Here is a 16728-nt window from a genome sequence, read left to right as displayed (position 1 = left end):
AAGTACATCGAGCGACCAAGCGTGCGGCAAAGTTTTCGTGTATTTGCGGGCTTCCTTCATGCTTGGAAAATCACGTTTATGTGGCACGTATTGAGGAACAGAAAGCTTTATCGGGAGTTTTTCACGTTGCTCTACAATTTTCCCATTGACACTGTTCATCTAATTATAACATTTGAGAAGTTGATTAATTAATCGACACTAATGATTTCATTGGGCGCAATACAAAAAAAATAATAATCTAAGTATCTCCAAGCGACGGCAAACAACATTACCTTGTCTCTGTCGAGCTACGTGGCCCTCGCACATTTTTAAAGTTCGGCTCAAGTTACGTGGGAGACCCGGTGTAAGAAGTAAGTTGCATCTGTGCGACGCCAACCACGCGTCGAGCCCCTCGAAGCGCTAGCTTGCCAGAGGGAAGGAGTCAGGGTCCTTCAATGCTTTTGTAGAACAACCCTGGTCGTACGGTCTTTATTTTCTGGTTTTATGCGTGCGTCTCTGGTCTACTGCCACAGTATCGGGCTGCTGCACCGGGCGACCCTGGCTAAAATCGGACCATCGGGCACGTACTTTTCTTTTTTTATCGAGCGACAGCTTATGAAAAACTCCCGCTGAGCCTATGCAGCTAGAAAGCCAGCCAGGTAGGCAAAGAAAGCTTCTCTTTGAGACAGGCGCCCGAGACGAGCGAGACGCGCTCGAGCGTTCAACGTTGACCTCTCTAGCAAACCCGTACTTCTTTCTGCGAGACAATTAACTGCGATACACGTGACCAGAAGTTTCGTATTGCCGAAGCCTTACTGGTGCCAAGCTGCGTGAGAAACATTATAATAGCGTGCAGCACGTAGGATGTCGTTTTAAGAAACTTGCACCGGCCGTGGGCACTGCGTGCATCGCTGGTCATTATATGTGCATTCTTAAACGCCGGGGCTCTTTAAATGTGCCCGTTTTAACTGACATCTCCGTTACTAGTTGCCCTTTAATGTGAGCGTAGCAATATATGATACAGTCAGTTACTAACCCTGTGATAGCGAGCATTTCAAGGTTTTTATAAGTTCGTCTGGCAACCGAACTTGCAGTTGCGCGCGTAAAGAGAACGCGCCCACTTGAAAGACCGTAATGAAGCTAGTATCGCTTAAAACGTGTTGCATACTGCCTGAACGCATCAACATTCGTCGGGGTTGACCACACATTCATCGTGTGGTCATAGTTTCCTGTTATTTTCTTCTTGTTTCTTTATCAATAATAATTGGCATGGCAGAAACATATGAACTGGCTCGATGTTTATCAAGGGAACTGTCTGTGGTTTCATTTTGTTACTGATTCATTTTGGTATGATTAATTCATTTTGTTATTGTATCTGAAATAAATCGAAGCCCAGGCACGGAATGTACATTTTTGAAAACGAGAAATCTACTTGAATATTATTGGTCTATACACTGCTGCCTTATGTTTTTAGTGGCGTGGAAAATGAACTAAATATCTTAAGCCTCCTAAAACTAAATTCTGCGGATAAGATTTTTCGGTACCTGAAGGGTTTGAAAAGCTTCGAAGGAAAATAAAGTGCCACTCTTAACACTTGAAGGGAAAAGAACGTAACAAAAGTGCGATAGTGTATTTCTGGATTAATAGCGACATTATTGGGTAACTTGCACATTTCCGCAGCTTCGCAGCATCTCAGATATGAGCATCTAAGTGTTTTGCGCAGAAGTAAGCGTTTTCTTATCGCAAAAGCGTGTTTTACTACACCGCTTGACATATTTCTCCTCATTGTCCCTTTCTCGCGCGTTGCTAACAAACAAGTGCAGTGACTAGACCGCGCGGTCGACGATCCTGTCTGTTAAAAAATTAAGCCGACGTATGCCGCTACGACAGCTGAAAGTTCAAACAAAAGCCCGCGCGCGCTTCTTATCGAAGGAGCCATGGGGTAGCAAAAGAGTGTCGTCACCCACAATTGCGTTTGCGCGTAACACACAGTGCGCCTGCAGCGCAGAAATGTCCTAAAGCAGCACGAACCACTCGGGGACACTCGCAAAACACGGAAGGCGCTGAACCGCCTCTGGAAATGCGCTGCGCAACAAGTGAGCCGGGAATGAATGAATGAATGAATGAATTAAACTAATTGTGCATGGTGACCGGATGCCTTGGTGGGTGAAGGAAAGAAGGGAAACTACATGCGAGACTATAATATTGACGCCACAGGCCAGCTTCGGCGATTAGAGCACCGCGTGAGTCGTTTGAGAGGCACAGCCTGTTGTTAACGACACCCGCCCTGTCTTTGGCTCGCAGTAACCTCCGAGTCTAACTAGGTCTGAACACTCGCAAAGCAGGCGTCAAATGTCCGCGCGGCTGCCTGTGGAAAAGTGCGCGTACATGGTGCGGACACGGTGGTTACACTGGCTCGCGGACGCTGCTCGTCTGTTACAGGCAAAGGGGGAAGAACATCTGCCATAGGTACGGATGGCTCGCCCCCTCACCGTCCATTTCATTTGCTTCTGTCTCGGCTACTGCAGAGTTCTTGGACCGTGGTCACAGCCGGCGTCAGCCAGAGCAGCTCTAAAAGCGATCATTTTTTGCAAGAGCACAACAGGACCGATTGAAAAATTATAATCGTTGTCAGTTGCCTTCATTGTGTTTGTGCGGACAGATTTGCTTAACATCTTCCTTCTCCGCATCTTTTCAGCTCTTACCCCGTACCCCAGTGTGGAGCACAGCCAACTGTAACGTTAATCTGGTTAACCTCTCTGCCTCCTCTCTCTCTCTCTCTCTGTATTCTATAACTAACATTTTCGGAGAGGCCCGGATAAAGCCCATTTAAGGAAATAGTCGGCCAGTTATTCCTTTGAACAGCGTTTGTTTCAGTGCTTACAGTTCGTGGGCTTCGGTCGTGTGCAACATCTTTTTGTGTGCCGGACTAACTGTTCTCGCATCGTCGTCTCTTTCTGCGCAGGTGAGTGTACATGCTTCGTGCTGCAGTGGTGCCAGTCCGTACAAGGGGTATGTAGTTGTCGTGCTACGTTGTGTCTGCGCCATTAAAGAAACAGAGATAACAATTTGAAATGCGGAATCTCGGTATTTAACGCACTCACGCATTACGTACACTTCTTCGTCTGTGGTTGTGCCACTTACGTGAATACACAGGCAGCACGAAGTATAGAGAAAAACAGTACAAAAGGGGAAACGACGCCTGTGTGACTCACCGAAAAAAAAAAAAAATTCCCGCCGTGTTTAGGCATAGGCGCTGCATATATTGTGAATCCTGGTTTTCATTAAGCAAAGCCTGTTCGATGGTTTCGTAGGCTCGAATCTAGGCAACTTCAAGCAGTTATTGAGCTTCAAAAACATATCTGGAGAACACACATTCTGGATCAAAATTATATAGAGAAGTTATCTAAGTGGGCGCATCGGACCAAACATACTGTTGGCTGCCGTCTACCGCAGACCTGAGTGCCTGTTCTGAGACACGCAGTTTGGGAGATGATGAAATGTTCAATCCGGATCGCAGGACACGTGATGAATTTGAAACATTGTGCAATGTCGTGCTCATAAATGACCGATGCACTCGGGTCTCATATATTTAGGTTACGTGGAGTTGTCTATTTTGGTGATAGCGCCAGCGTGGTGGCATCAGAATCGATGATGAATGCCACAACATAACGATAAAGTCGATGACGAAGGCCAGAACCATCTGCTACGACGTAACGATGTACTGCGATGTAGTAAGAACGAAAAAAAAATATGTCAGCATACGCGCTCCTCTCATACAGCGCCACGAGTTGCAAAACATCTCTGTCGAAATTTAAAACCTAATTCTTAAAAAAATCCGTGCAGGTTTTCTTTTATCTTTGAAGCTTCGTGCTGGAATCAGGTCGATGACGATATTTCCCTTTAATTTGTACTGTAAATATACGCTGCGTCATTACGCCGTCGGTGCAGGCAGGGTCGTGCTTTCTGAAAGGTAAGGCACCTCATTAGCATTCGTCCGATATAAGCTGAATGTTTCTTCTAGTCTGCTGAAAAATAAGTGGCGTATGTGTAGTGTGAGTGACGAAGACGTAAATGAAAAGAAACTCACTGTGGTGACCTATGTTACAGGCGTAAATGGCTATGGAGGGTCGACTGCTAATGAGAGGGTACCTCTCGGAATTCAAGACCGTGTACGAGTGTTGAAAGCTGGAATCTTTCGTTTGGTTTGGCTGTGGCGCAGGGCTCAGACTACAGGAAAAGCGATACAAAAGTATCTGCTGTTGGTCATATTCAACGGCACTCATTAGTTACAAAACACTGCTGCATGCAATATACTTACATGCATTTCTTTACGCCGCCGTCCGTCTCTGTTTCATCGTTATCTGCAAGCTAGTAGGAGTTCATTTGTCCGTGGACTGACGTGGAGATCCATTAGTTATACTGGATCTCCCAGTACGTCACTACTTCGATAACCATTTCAATTTAAAGAGATTTGAAATGCTCCCAATCGACGACGCAGCAGGCTTCGCGCTGTCATCGACCCCAGCGAGAACTGCTGAACCACTGACAAACGGCCCCCGCAGCAATTAAAAGTTGTGCGAAGCGGCCACGTGAGCAGCGACCGGATGGAATAAAACGGTTAACTTCAACGCCACGAAGAACAGCGTGTACGGTCCGCCAAAATACCCTAGCAACGACGCATCGCAGCGGCACATGCTTGTTAGATTCTTGAAGGGGGCAACTGGGACACAGGGAATATGGGATTATGCCCCACCCCGATCTGGCGTCGGACATGGCTTCGGCAGAAAGAATTCCGAACCAAATTTTGAACCATGCATACCCAACCACTGTTCTACCACCAAAGTTGCTCATACCTTGTATTTCATTCTTTACAAAGTTATTCCTCGGAATTTTGAGAACGGCAGCCCACAAACACATGTAGTGAAAAAAAAAACACCAACAGCGCATACATTTTATGTTAGCTCTTCTCAGACTGAAATATTAAAAGTGCGAGACAGCAACAGCAGATCAACCCACGCAAGAGGTCGCGTTTCTAACCAGAAAGCTTGCCTTCGCGCATAGCGTTCGCCGCCAGATTTTCCCCATATACGTAACGGTTGCGTAAGCTGCAGTTTCCGGGAAGCATGAAAAGCAGTCAGGGTCTTTGAATGCTATCGCGTTCCACACTTAAAGGCGAAGCTTAAGCGTCCTCCAAATATAAAGTGTTAATCGAAATGAGGAGGAAAAGCGTGGGAAATCCGGCTTTTCAATAAATCACTGAATGAAAATAAGGAGTCGCTATGCATAATCTTGTAAACGGCGCTGCTGCGAATAGCATTTGAGTCAAAGAAAGTTTGATTTTGAACTTACGTAAGCCTGGTTGATCGCCTTGCGCAACAAGTACAGCTCAAGTCCTTACATAAGCAGATAACGGTGGCCCCCATTCGGCGCAACACGCACTCGGAATATATGCCCTTGGGCAGCAGAAAAGCACGAGCCAAAGCCACAGAAAGAGGGTATGGCACACTTTCCACTGCTCGCAGGACAGATGCGGCTAAGTGCCCGAATAGGGAGGGCGGGGTAATCAGCGTGGCAGGACACAGACAGGATGAACTGCTATCCACCTCCGTTCGTACCCAGAACCGCAGCAGAAGGGGCTGCCCTCGCCATCTCGGCATCGAGGCAGGAGGAGGAAATATATATTCTCACAGATTGTCAGTCAGCATTTCGAGCATAGGCGAACGGCCATCTGCATAAAGTATAGCATGTGATATTCTCCACCGCCTCAGCGAAATACCTTGCACCGCGATAACCTGGACACCGGGACACGAAGCCGTCAGCGGAAACCATCGTGCACACACGGTAGGCCGAGGTGACTGCAACCGGGCACTGCAAGAAACGCCAGAGTACCCACTCAACAAGTATTGTACGTCTTGCTACGAAATACTCCTGCACTACCATCTTTCGGGAGGAACGATGCCGCCACCACACCCGTCCGTCACCAGAGCTGAAGCCGCGGCTTGGAGGCAACTCCAGACCAACACCTATCATCACCTCACGCTCCTCCATGTGATGTGGCCCCACCTTTATGAACGCTTTTGACCTTTCTGCACAGAGCGAACTACCCTATAGCACGCGACATGGGCCTGCCAAAAAATATCCTAATAACTCCCCCAACCGAAACGCAACGCACGAGTAGGGGGAGATGGTGCTGACCAGCTTGGCATTGGAGGACCAGCGAGAGCTGATCGCCAGAGCCGTAAGTGCTGACACCTTCACTGCGGCCTTGGATTGAAGGCTCTCCCCATAACGGGGATCCACCCCTCTGCGTGCCCCATCAAAATTAAGTTGTGTGTCTCTCTCTGTCTGATCATGAGCTTTAATAAATCCGTTGCTGCAAAAAGGTAGTTACTGGTGAGATGAGCCGCACGTCCGTTTTCAGTGGGTGCAGAATGGGAAGGGAGATAAGGAATAACGCGAGGGGGAGAGATCATTAGTATACCCATGTCCTGCCTCAGTCGATCTGATACCATTAACCCCGTCCGCTTACCACTGCGCATTCCGCTGTGTAAACATTACGCCGAAACGCATCTTGTTGCTGTAAATACGCATCTTCCCGGTTCTACGCTTTACATTACGTGCTTAAGTGCACTACTTCCCTTTCGTTTCAAGTGGAATATCATCACACACGTTCGTACTGAAAGCTCTGCTAATTTCTCCGCGATATATGCACTGACAGTTGTTATTTTAATGGATGCAGGTGGAGCTGTAGATTAGGTTCCTTTAAAGCTAGTTTTTATGCCTCCAAGCTTACATTCTTCAGGTTAAAGTATATATTTCTGTGCAGATATCTTGTTTAGCGAGAAACATGACCCAACTAAAGTTTCTTTCACGTGTTCGCAGAGCATGCGTTCCGGGGCTTTCTAAACAGACCCGTACTCGCTGGGTGGCAACCTGCGACGGCATGCTTTAAAATCTCGTATTTACGTTCGGGATTTACCTGCGGGATTAAATCCCACGTCTCCGCTATGACGCAACCATCGACGCCCGCGTTTTACACCCGAAAAAAAAAGAAGAGAAAAGAACGCACACGCTATACTGTGAATCAGCAGAGACGAGAAAGAGGTGGTGGATCGGGATCGAGCAGGGTTTCGTAATTAGCTGTGTTTGGCGATCAAAGATTCTTTAGCGGCACTTTGCCCGTGCACGTTCGGCGACGTCGCGCGCACCCGCATTCCTGTTGACTCTCCCGACTAAGCGGGCCGAGCTGGGACGTGTGTGTGCTCGCGGATTACGCCGCGCCACTCTCTCTCTCACGCCAGCCTATGTTTGTTCATTCGGCAGTCGTGGCTATAGACACGGGTTTGCCTTCGCGTATATAGTTCACTTTCAGTTTTCTTTACACGGCGGCTCTTACGCCTATGCTTACCCGTTCGTTCGTGATTTTTCCCTTTTTTCATCTTCCTTCCTTTTTTTTGATTGCCGCGAGTGTGTGACGACCACGAGCCTCTCTGATTTGCCTTCCGGCGTCGCGTTAATTAGCGCGCTGTGCGCGACGAACCGCGGGCAAAATTAAAACAATGTCGCTACATTTCCTCGTTAGGAAACAGCATTCGTGTGGGCGCAGCAGATTTTGCGTCATCTGCAAATCCAGTTTCGTAACGAACCAGCGCCATAAAACTTACACTGACATGTTCGTCTGACGATGCTGCTTCCCTTCTGAACTATGTATGGTGACACCGTTACATAAATAGTATCATCGAAAAAAAAATTACATTGCTCATGATTGCAGAAAGTGTATTCGGACATAAAGGAATGGTTGACGGTTACAGGGGATAAGCTCACGGTGTGAAGCATTGCTCTTTAGCTCGGGCGAAGAACAAATCCGAAGCTCCTAAGCCGCTAGGATTCTGCTGTGCGATTTTACGCCATCCTATTGGTAGTTTGACGTATCTGCAGCTTTGTAAAAGAGAGAAAAAAAGAGGAATATACACAACATGAAGCAGACCGGACGATCGCTGTCTTGCCTGCTTCGCGTTGTGTTTCTCAGTTTTCTTTTTAGGTGCTTCAATTATGTCTAGCCGCACAAGCCAACTAGCCCAGCTTTCTGCCTCAGCTAGCCTATGTGCTCGTCCTTATGTGATGTGGTGGCACAATACTATACCACGGTTACGCTACTTGTTCCCGTGGTGACACTGCTCGTGTGATTGTCACTTGCAGTGCGAACTATTTCTGTAGTGAAGCTTCTGTAGTGCGAACTATTTTCGTACTCGTCTTTTTATGTTTCATTTTTTTCCTGGGCCGTGTAGTTGGGATACGAGATAGCCTCCACTAGAAATGTGTACCTTCACACAATTTTAATGCAGTTACATGTGAATGAACACAGGAAGGTTGCAATAAACTCCGATTTCATTTTATACGTTTACCTTTTCGTTGCTGGTGGTCTCATACAGGAAGTTGCTGCTTTCGCACGCTGCTAAAATTCACGTGTCTCAGTTCCAAAGGTACCTACCAAACTGCTAGTTCGTGCTAATATAACCTTTTAACAAAATTAAACCACGACCCAGCGCCGCTGAACCTGTTTATTCACGTCTCCTCCACCCGTTGCCAGAAACAGGGCAATGAGTAATCCCTACCTGAGTAGAGATAGTGAGAGAGAGAGAGAGAGAGAGAGAGAGAGAGAGAGAGAGAGAGAGAGAGAAAGGGGAAATGCAGATATGTTAACCAGATTAGAAGATCCGGTTTCGGTACCCTACGCTGGGGAGAGAGGGAAGGGAAGGTAAAGTAATAGCAAAGTAGAGATACAGAAAGAAAAGAACATAGACATACAATCACAATCGGTCACTGTCACCAAATGCCGTCAATATATATCCTATCCTACCAGATCCAAAGCAATCGTTAACTTACCTTTCAAACTCCCCTTCGTCTAAATTTTGCGAAAAAGACCATTAAGCGCTGTGCGTTCGTGCGTTCCTAAATATCCATGGTACTTTTCCTTTCTTTATTCCTTCTTTCAATAGAACCCTTAATTCGCTACCGCCGGTTCTCCAAAACGCGAAGGAGAGGCCACCAGTCTCAAATGTGAGCTCAGGCGTGCCCGTGGTGTTCGGCAAAAGGACGCGGGAGGTACTGCGAGTAACGCATGACTGGCTAGGTTTCCATGACAACCGTCGACGTAACGAGGCCCTCTGTCGCGACTGTCGCCACTTTTCGCACAATAAGGGCAAACGAGCTCGGCGGGTAGCAGTGATTGCATCTTTTGCTTCGGCATAGTCAAACATGTGCTAAAACGTGAAGAACTTCGCACACCGAAAAGCAGGCTGTCGGCATCTTCGCTTTGCTTTGACGTTGCTTTCAGCTTTTATCCGCCTTTTCTTTTCACATCGATTACCTTTCCCTCCCTTTTCTCCCAACGACCTCCACCTCTGGCTACCTTCTTTTCCAACAGTTAGATTGATGGCGTTTAAAGAGAAGGAGTCTATAGGGGACAGAGGCGCTGTTCCTTGCCTTTGGCATATTAAGGAGTGCACAGTACTGTTCAGTATTGTACAGATTAAAAAGGAGACAAATAATAAGAGAGCGCTGATGTTAGTAAGCTGAAACATTGCTCTTGCGTGTGTGTGGTTAGGCCAGGTGGGGCTGCTGCGACAGAGGGAATTTATTGTGAACCCGCTCGTGTGCAACCCAATGAAGGCACTGCAAAGATGAAAAGAATCTTCGGTGGCAGAAGCCCCCCATCCGCCGTCCTTCCTCATTTTCCCGCCCAAATTTCCCCGGGGAGCCAAGTAAGAGAGATCGCGGCCGCATTTAGGGAACTTAACACGTGCTCGGCCATTCTCTGAGGCAGGCATTGCCGCCTGCTTTGCCCTTTGCGCCTTATTTCCCTCGATATTGTTCCCTTCATTTATCTTTTTTTTTTTCTACGCCTGCTTGGCCCTTCCCGTGAATTGAGCTCTGTGTAGATTAGCAATCTGCGCGGTCTGAACCCACGTAAGGCTCACGGAATCGGCGTTGCGGGCTTTATCTCCATGCAGCAACAGCGGACTGCGGGCGGCGTAAGCCTGTCATAAGCCGCCGCTCCCTAAGGAGGACCAGATAACTTGACGCGAAAGGCTAGCGCGAAAGGCTAACTCCGACGAAGTTTCTCTGCCACTAGTGCATCTCAGGAGGGCACCTAGTGTAAGCACCTGAGTAGTATTAGTAGTAGTAGTTCCTACTTGCCGAAAGAATGCCGTAAGCTGTGAAGCCTTGCCGCATTGTTTCTGATAAGCACGCGGCGTCTTCCTGACACAATCTTGCAGACTGCTCGCACGCGCCTTTCATTCGACTCGGGAAAAGAAAGGGGATTGAGATGGAGGTTCGGCGATGTCTAGTAGCTAGACCACCTGGCGGCTGAAATTACGATGAGCCTCCCGACAGGTTAACAGCTCTGCTTCGTTTCTCTCACATCAAGCGCGTCAGTTTGCGAGATGAGCAGCATTTGAGGCAGCAGCGATAGACATGGCGGTTATCGCGTAGTGTGGTTTCGCCCGTTGTTCCGCCACGAAATTATTGTAGTTACGCGTTTGACAGTGCTTACGACTCGACCGCCAGCCTTTCCGACATGTCACTATAGTTGACAAAATAAGGGGGGAAACAGCACAACATGTGTTTTCCTTCTTTCAACTCCTTTTGGGCGCTGGAACCGAAGCTAAAAAGTTTTGAACACCGAGCGCGCGAAAACCTTTACGCGTACGTCACTCCCGTGTGCCGGCGATAGATGGCGCGCCACATATAGGGCACTACTAGTTTAGAGACGTATAGAGTATCCACAGAAAAAAAAAGAAGGGAAATGTTAGGCCGCTCATCTCTCGAACATGCAGAATGGTCGGTGTAGGGCTGCATGATTGTTTTGTATATACTTTCGCAGTGCCGCGAGTTGCCCACGTGTTTTATGAATAGGGAGGCGTCCACTCCCCAGCGCGTCAGAGCATCAACCGTATCTGTTCTTGATGGGTCGGACGGCCCGCGTGGTGTCGGGTGAAGAGCCGCGGCGCGCGTTGGGGGGGGGGCGGGGGGGCGACTTAATTAATTTGTGTCATAACAGAAAATTGCTTACATACCTTCGCAATTTCCTCGGTAGCGCTAATCGTTTTAGATATATATCTAAAGAAAGAAAGCATGCGGTATCACAAGAGTGATGACTACCGCCTAAGAGTATTCGCTTTGCCGTGTGCACGGATCTACAAAGTATGCGATCACAAAGTATGCGATTACCTTGAATGCACGGAAGATGGACAGATGTTGGCTAATACTATAGCTCGTCTCGATAGACAAGCGTTGTAGCCAGGTGTTACATTGAGCCAAGTCTGGTTTTTACGCCATCCAGACCTTACCTGACTTTCTTAAAGGTGCTGCTTTTTACTCAACGCTGTGAGTAGACCTGCCCGCTAAAGTGCTTTGCGTTCTCCCTCTGTTGTCATCGTCACTAATCGTGTCCCTCTTTCTTTCTTCGTTTCCCTTCTCCCGGTGTCGAGTAGTTGGCTAGATGAATGTTCCTCTCGGAAGCGAAGCTCTCTTTGCTTACCACCCGGTGATATTGCCTGTGCAGGTCGACCGGTCGATTTTCCGACCATAGATGTGGTCGTGTAGATGCGTAATAATTTGAGTTAAAATGTCATAGAAAATATTTATTAGTAAAATGATAACTACGAATTTTGCGATTTTACAGAAAGAAGGATTAGGTAAATATTATGTGACCTAATTTTCCTTGCTGCCTGCGCAACTTCCTTTCTCTATGGCACAGTAATGCAAGTTGTGCAGTTCGAAATACGTTCCTGGGCAAATTTTAGCGCTGTCACGTTCCCCACGTGTTACCCGCGTATTCACAAATGCATCCTAACGCGAGGCTCGGGTTGGCTTGATCTAAATGGCGCCTTCCTTCGGCTAGTTTCCTTCGGCGACCTTACGACAGGTGTCATCTAGGTCAAGTAAAGTATCATCTAGGTCAAGTTGAGATGCATTTCTGAATATGGGGGTTAGTATTATTTAGCTGAAATCTATAGCTTTATGGAACCTTTCGTTCACAGCTGTTTGGCTAAAGGATTATGCTAATTTATTTTTTTTCAAAGGGGTTCAACATTTTACTGTTTGAATATACTTATATGAGACAATCTTGCTGCATCATGTTTATTTCAGTTTTTGTTCCACGAAATTTAAGCGAAATTTTTTCCCTCTACATTTGCAGTGCTGCTTTATCGGCCACTTTGCAGCTGTGAATCTCATGAGCTGCAGCTTACTATACGTAATGTTATCGCCGCGGCGTTGTTGGCATTCCAGCCGTCAAAATTCCACGTCGTTTTCCACCAACCGCCGGCATCGCTGTGCGTCATCGATTGTGAGCATGTGCATTGTTTGCGGTTGATCATCATCATCATCACCATCGTCGTCGTCGTCGTCGTCGTCGTCGTCGTCGTCGGCATCGTCGTCATGTACACCTCGTTTCTGCCGCCGACCCCGTTTTCATGAACCTCACAGTGAGGCATTGCACCCAAATGCGTCGCCATCTTGCCAAGAACAACTTATGTGCCATGCATATAGGTTCATCGTCATCCTCGTCCTCTACAGTATTGCTTGTTCTGGCCTTCAAAATGAATGCAAAGGCTCCACCGCTCTCGGAGGCTGCGTGAACCACAAAGCGTTGCAGTAATTGCCCAACGCTGCCCAACGCTGCCCAACAAACACGCGCGCACACACACACACACACACACACACACACACACACACACACACACACACACACACACACACACACACACACACACACACACACACACACACACACACACACACACACACACACACACACACACACACACACACACACACACACACACACACACACACACACACACACACACACACACACACACACACACACACACACACACACACACACACACACACACACACACACACACACACACACACACACACACACACACACACACACACACACACACACACACACACACACACACACACACACACACACACACACACACACACACACACACACACACACACACACACACACACACACACACACACACACACACACACACACACACACACACACACACACACACACACACACACACACACACACACACACACACACACACACACACACACACACACACACACACACACACACACACACACACACACACACACACACACACACACACACACACACACACACACACACACACACACACACACACACACACACACACACACACACACACACACACACACACACACACACACACACACACACACACACACACACACACACACACACACACACACACACACACACACACACACACACACACACACACACACACACACACACACACACACACACACACACACACACACACACACACACACACACACACACACACACACACACACACACACACACACACACACACACACACACACACACACACACACACACACACACACACACACACACACACACACACACACACACACACACACACACACACACACACACACACACACACACACACACACACACACACACACACACACACACACACACACACACACACACACACACACACACACACACACACACACACACACACACACGCACGCACGCACGCACGCACGCACGCATGTTCCCGTAGGCCAGTTGCTACAGCAACATGGGTTCGAACAATGGTGACGATTGTGGATAAGTTCTCTTCTTTTCTTTTTTTCGCCCTGTGGCAATGGTAAAGCTGGGTATTACGAGCCGGTAGGCTGACAAAGTTGTCATCATGTTTGTCCGATGGCGACAACGGTTGTCGTGGACATGACGGAATAGATGGACAGACGGACAGCGGGACACGCAGGGCAATCTCAATATTGAGTACGATACTGCTGTCGTAGGGATGCAATAAATAAATAAATAAATAAATAAATAAATAAATAAATAAATAAATAAATAAATAAATAAATAGATAAATTGTTCTGGTGTTTTACGTGCCAAAACTACAGTATGATTGAGGCACACCGTAATGAAGGACTCCGGAATGGAATGGAATGGAAAGACTTTATTGCTCTATATCTCAGAGAGATTGGCGTTGGGCCGGTGTCTTCGTGTCTTGAGTCCTGGCCGCTTCACAAGGTCGGCGCCCCATTCCAGGGCACCGCTGAGTCTTGCTGCCTCGCAGGCGTGCTGCACAATTGCCCGTTGGGTTACCAGCTCGCTGCTGGTGAGCAGACCCTCCCATTGTTCCGCACTTGGGTTATTTACTTTAGGAAATGCGGAATTACGCTTGCATTCCCACCTGATGTGGTATAACGTGGGGGTTGCACCGCACCACGGACATGTATCCCTGTACTGGGTAGGGAACATTTTGTGTAGTGTGTGCAGGTTGGAGAACGTACCTGCTTGCAGTCTTCGCCAGCTGACTGCCTCGTGTTGTATGAGCGATGTGTGGGGTGGGGGGTATTTAAGTCTCCTTCCTCTGTAGTGGTTAAGTATTTCTGCATACGTCGGCTCTACCGTGAAGGGGGCCTCTCGGGTTTCCGACTGCCCTCCTCGGTGCGTGAGTTCGCTAACTAGGCTGTCCACCCTTGAGTTGCCCTCTATCCCGGTGTGTGCCGGTATCCATAAGATCCTATGTTTTATGTTTTTGTCAGGAGGCTCTGTTTCGAGGAGGATTCTCAGTGCTTCCTTACTAACTCCGCCTTGTACGTAGTTCCTGCATGTTGCTTTGGACTCTGTTAGCCCTCAGCCGCCGCTAGAGCTACGGCGACTTCTTCCCCCTCCGTTACCGTGCAGTTTCTCAGGGCCGCACAGCTAATTGGTTCTCCCTTGTGGTCTACCACTGCTGCCGCGACTCTAAACATTCTAGTGTTGCGGTCCCATGGGTATACGGCCGCGTCTGTGTATACTGTGTTTTCTAGTGTCGCTAGGTTTCGTTCCACGTAATCTGCTCGTGCCTGCCTTCTGGCGGCGTGGAAATTCGGGTCCATGTTTCTCGGTAGGGCGCTAATCTCCAGTGTCTGGCGAACGCTGTCTGGGATGCTAGCTGCCCGATCCTCTATTCCGTCTGTGTTATGCCCTATTCTTTTCAGGAGCTTGCGGCCGGTGGCAGTCTGCTGGAGCCTGGCGATCTGTGCATTGAGCTGCGCTTCCGCGAATTCTTCGAAGATGTTGCTTAGGCCCATCTGTAACAGTTTTTCGTTGAGCGTGTTACTTGGCAGATGTAGCACCGTCTTATACGCTTTCCTTAGTAGCGTTTCCGTCTGTTCTTTTTCGTGATTGGTCATGTTGTGGTACGGGAGCGAGTACGTGACTCTGCTGACCACCAGGCTTCTGGTCAGCTTGATTGTGTCTCTTTCTCTCATTCCGCTTCTTCCTTGAGATACCCTCGTTATCATTCGGCTTACTTGTTCTGTCGATTTTTTTTAGTAAGCTGATTGTGTGGCTGCATTTCTTGCTTCCTTGAATCTACATGCCTAGGATGCGTATCATGCTCCTTTCAGGTATGTTTTGTCCCTCTAGTTTTACTACTAGTTCTTCCTTGGTGGGCTTTCTACCCACTCTCAGGATTTCTGATTTTTTTATGGAGCACGCCAGGCCCCTTTCTCTGACATATTCATCCACGCACTTGGCCGCTTCCCGCAGTTTTTATTGCTTCTGTCCTAGGGAGCCTCGACTGACCCAGACGGTGATGTCGTCAGCATATATTGCATGCTGGATGCCATCAATCTTGCTGAATTTTGAACATCTAATATTAAACACCTCGGTGCACCTTAATCTTAGTACACGAGAATTTTTGTATTTTGGCCCCGTCGAAATGTGGCCGCTCGAATCCGCTACCTCGAGCTTCGCAGCGCAGTGCCATAAGCCACCGAGGCGGGTGCTCTTCGGCAAGGACAACAGTCTATAGGCGGAGATATGCAACACGCCCGGCGGTATCTTTCATCTGCATCAAAGTCTCAATGCCGCGGTTCTTGAAGTTCTCTTAACAAGCGGAGCGTCATGCTAATGTCGTATTCATCTTTCTTTCATGTTTTTTTTCTGTGTTGGTTTCTGCCTCCCCGCGTGGCTTGAGCTCGGCTGCGTTAGATAATAACGTCGCAGGATTATTTCGCCACCCTACTTTATGCAGGGTCACTGTAGACTCCCATAAGTACTGCGTAGCCAATGTTTTCAATTTCTCATTACTTTTCTGGCTGTAGCTGCCGCACTTTTCCCCAGATCCTCTTTGCCGAATCCTCTTAGCGCCGCCTTCGTTTCCGTAACGTTGGCTTGATCCGCATTGCGTCGCAGCTTTGTATCAACGCAGGCGGTTCGTTTTTAACGTTATACTGGAGCGCTTAAAAAAAATAGTAGTCTCTCTGCGACTACACGGAGGGATAACAAAGGCGGTTACATACGGGCTGTTTGAATGTGTCGCAAATAGGAATCTTCTTTTGTGAATACCCAGAGCTGATGCAAACTCTCTCGCAAAACCTCGAACCTCCAAATACAGAAGACGGCTGAACAGGATGCGAAGGACGACTGCCGTTAAAACGAGTCAGATGTGACTTGCAATAAACATCACTCTCTTTAGGCTCTATCCGAATTTACCCGACGGTAAAATAATGCCTGTCTGATCCGTGGCTGCAATGATGATAACAAGGAGAAATGTTTTCTTTTTGTAATTTGGAGCCAACTCTGCGCAGATAGTGACGTCACAATGACGCCAAAGGTTT

The sequence above is a fragment of the Dermacentor variabilis genome, chromosome 8 (genome assembly GCF_050947875.1).
Source record: "Dermacentor variabilis isolate Ectoservices chromosome 8, ASM5094787v1, whole genome shotgun sequence".
Lineage (NCBI taxonomy): Eukaryota > Metazoa > Arthropoda > Arachnida > Ixodida > Ixodidae > Dermacentor > Dermacentor variabilis.
Note: the sequence above shows the minus strand (reverse complement) of the source record.